This window comes from Cucumis melo, chromosome 7, assembly GCF_025177605.1.
Source record: "Cucumis melo cultivar AY chromosome 7, USDA_Cmelo_AY_1.0, whole genome shotgun sequence".
Classification (NCBI taxonomy): domain Eukaryota; kingdom Viridiplantae; phylum Streptophyta; class Magnoliopsida; order Cucurbitales; family Cucurbitaceae; genus Cucumis; species Cucumis melo.
This window is the reverse complement of record NC_066863.1, coordinates 15,345,545-15,349,324: the sequence shown is the minus strand read 5'-3', so window position 1 is coordinate 15,349,324 and position 3,780 is coordinate 15,345,545. Positions and strand designations below refer to the sequence as shown.

General features: G+C 35.8%; 1 long non-coding RNA gene across 3 annotated transcripts; it reads left to right on the top strand.

Moving 5' to 3' along the window:
* The first annotated feature begins 276 nt into the window (after positions 1–276).
* LOC103495754 (uncharacterized) lies at positions 277–3,026 on the top strand. Of its 3 annotated transcripts, XR_007822538.1 has the most exons (3): positions 285–553; positions 1,670–2,581; positions 2,734–3,026. It is a non-coding gene; the product is annotated as an uncharacterized LOC103495754 (long non-coding RNA). The 3 variants fall into 3 exon arrangements; XR_538915.3 differs by lacking the exon at positions 1,670–2,581 and having other exon boundaries at positions 277–553; XR_007822537.1 differs by lacking the exon at positions 285–553 and having other exon boundaries at positions 560–2,581.
* The last annotated feature ends 754 nt before the right edge of the window (positions 3,027–3,780 follow it).

Below are 3,780 nucleotides of genomic sequence, written 5' to 3'. Positions count from 1 at the left end.
TCCAATAAACTAAGGTCCCGAGGCTATTTAGTTTATTGTAAGCCCTCGTTCCATTCTCCTTATATGTATATTAATATTCTTTAAGTTGTAAAGTACAAGTTTAAAATCCAAATGTAAATTCTTCACGGCTTGAATCATTGGAGCAATTTTATTTTGTCAAGTATTTGAAAATTTAATAGGTAATGGAAAGGCTAAGGAAAAGGCCAAAGTTGAAGATTTGTTTTGAGTGGAGGGTATAAAAGACATTTTACATCTTTCTTTATAAAAAAAAAAGAAAAAGAAAAGAGAAAGGAAAAAAGAGAAAATTTCTCCCTTCTTCTCCTTCTCCATTCTTCGAGAGAGGAGTTCAAAAAAAAAAAAAATTTCTTCTTCTTCTTCTTCTTCTCCTCGCCGATTCCCTCATCCCATGGTCCTCTCTTCCTATTTCTCCATCGCTCCCTTACACTCACCGTCCTTCTCTTCCATCGTCTAGCAGCCCATGGTCGACAGAAGTCCTGCCGCTGCACACTTTTGGTTTTTATTTCGATTTGAGCTTCTCGAGAAGATCTAAGAGGTGAGATTTTCATTTTCTGAAAGCTATTTCATTTTCGAACAAATTTTATGAAGAGAGTTTAAGCAAATTCTGAGGTTTATTGGGTGATTTTCACACAAAAGACAAAGCAAGTGTTTTCATGCGAAATCAGGAGGTCTCTGGTTTTTCTTGTATTTCGGAGTGTACCGGTGGAATTAGGATCTCTATTTATTATGGTTGGAAAGCTTATTCAATTTACTACAACTTTTATGAAGAAATTGTGAACTAAATATGATTGGAAGTAAGCTTAATTTCATAAACAAGTCAGGGGATAGCAGAAGACTCCGTTTTTGAACACTCTCTGTTTCGGGCCAATTCTGTAGCAATCTGTTGGGAATCGTATTTTCCTTCATTCATATAATTTATAGAGGACATCAAAATGAAGATTTTGACATAAATAACACTCATTTTGGTTAAGTATTGGAAGAGTTATGATCATTTGAAGTTCATGTTGCGAATCTGGAAAATTTTGAGAAATGTGTTGTCGAGGTGATTTTGATATGGTTTAAATAAATTTTAGTGGGTTCTCTCATGTTTGGGTGCTTGTGGCATTAAGAGTTTAAGTTGAAGTTTAAGGGTCAAAATAGCCTAAAGTAAACCATTTGGGGGATTGTTCAATCTAAATCTTAGAAGTACTTAAGGTTGTTGGTCCCTTGTTGATATAATGGACATAAATCCACATAAACGATCCATTGAGCTTGTTGTATCTACATAAAAGACCCGTTGAATTTGAACTAACTTGGATGCTCATGGGGTTAAGTATCTAGATTTCAAGTCCAAGGGTTCGTAGGTGAAAGGCTTAGTCTAATCCTAAGCGCTTTGACAAATTGAGGACCTTAGAAACATAAAATAGATCTAGGTGGCCTTATGAAGTTTAAAGTTAGTTGGTTCATGTTGACATAGTCGATTTAAATCTAAATATCTAAATTTGAAGTTTAAAGGTTTGAAGTGGATTTTTAGTCTAGTCCAAGAAGATTTGAGAATGTAAGGACTCAACAAATGTAAAATAGTTTGAATGCTCGTAATGAAGTAATTTTAGAGATTATTGTGTTGTCTTGCTAAGTGAAGACAATGATGTGACCTTGAACGTTGTTTAAGGCCAAATTGAAGTGGGGAAAGCGTAAAATCCCGGGGGATCGAGTAATTGATTGTGAGTGGTTATTTTCAAATATTTTCGTTATAAATTTATATATGTTATTATAGTACGTTGTAATTGTGACGATTACTTGTATGATTGTTTTATGATCTATATGTCAAAAGTGTTTTCAAATATGAATTTCGGTATTCCATGAACTCTTGTACTTCAGAATTGTGGTTGAAACCAACTTTACTAAATAAGTTCTAGATGACAACTGATTTCTAAAATCTTCATTGATTTATAACTAGATTTAAATAAGTTCTAAAAGTATGTATTGATGGCAAAAGATCAAAAATGATGTGAAAATGAGTTTCTAACTATGTTTGGTTTTAAACTTGAATTATGTGATATTATGGATGTTGGTGATTACCCTTAAGGCTACGTGAATGTGTTTCCGTAGCGCCACCTACAGTTGTCAGGGGATTCCGGGACTGAAAGAGGCTGTGACTGGAGATCCGAGAACCTGAGCCTAGGTGAGGACATGGATAGAGGATTGTGACATGGCTTCAGGCCTAGCTTAACCCATGGTTGGGTGGCTCTATGTGCACATAGGAGCGGTATGTTGTTACCGTGGTAGGTGCTAAGTATGTGTGAGCTCCGTTTGGCCGCGTGTTTCCTTGTGGATTGGATCACATGTGAGCTATCCTTGGGTCGTATGCTTAGTATGTTATCATGGATGGATTGGATTGGTTGGATTGGATTGGTTGAATCGGATTGGATGGAGGTTGTTATCGTGGTGGGTACTAAATATGTGTGAGCTAGTTTTGGTCGCATGATTTTTAGTCATGTGCGAACTATCTTTGGCCGTATATTTAGATGCCTTTCCATGGTTGGTTTGGATACAGATTTGTTGGCCTTACTTATGATTTATGGTAATACATGATTCTAATGTTTTAATTATCATTTCAGTGTTGATTTTATAACTAAACCGTTAAATGTATGTTTTATAAGTTTTTGAGAAAAATTAACAAAATTGCCACTCATTGAGTTTCAACTCATGTTTTCAATGTTTTCTCCCCTCCAGGTAACGGTTAAGGACTAAGCATTGGTTGTGCTTTCCTGGCGGTGGTTGTAGTATCTCATTGTGTATTATATACTTATGCATTCTATTGTATTATTGGGTTATTAGAAGAAATGAGAGTCATGATGAGAATTTGAGTCAGAGAGATCTTTTATTAAATTGTAATTCCTTTGTAACTAGTTTGTAGTTGAATATAAACTTTGTTTGGGATTCTGGATTATGTTGGATGAGTGTGTGGTGAGAGACACTCGAGGATAATTGAGTTTTGAAAAGTATAGAAGTGTGTCTTTCTTCTATTTTCTAGGTATGGTTAGTTCGTTTTCAGGGGAGACTCTGCCGAAATTTTTATAGAATTTCTTGGAAAATGTTTTACTAATCCTATATATGAAAGGTATGAGTTTAAGGAATAGATTCACACCACGATCTAGGTTAGAGGGGAAAACTTAGACCGGGGTGTGATATTTATACTTGAACTTTATGTAGAAACATAAAAGTGGATCAAGTTCAAGTATATAGCCCAAACGGTCTATAGTGTATGAATAAGGTTGGACGTCTGATTATGGGAACACTATGGATTCGGGCCGCTCTATAGTTAGCAAACAAAGTAATCCTGAATTGTTCATGTAGAGATATGGAAGTGGGGGCATCCTATATAAAGAGTTTACATAAGACTGGAACCATGAAATAGTCACTTTTAAGTCATATGAGCTAACTATGAACTTCTGTTCAAATGGTATTATCCTTAGATCTGCATGAGTGAGGGCATCTCAATGGTTCTGGCCTAATAAGTTTCCCATTTTATGGGTAAGACCGGGTGAATGGCTAGGGAGATAGGGTGCAAGACGGAATTCACTCCTACCCGTTTTAGGGTTCGTAGATAGGTTGTTCCCTTAAGGAATGAATCCAAGTTTTAAACAAGGGGCCCTACCCTCTCATTGGCTCGAGAGGGATTTGGTTTATAGGTTGGATCTTAAATCAACTGTTCAATAGTGGATCAGTGACACTTAAGAAACAAGATGTAATCTTAGGGGTAAAACAATATTTGACCTA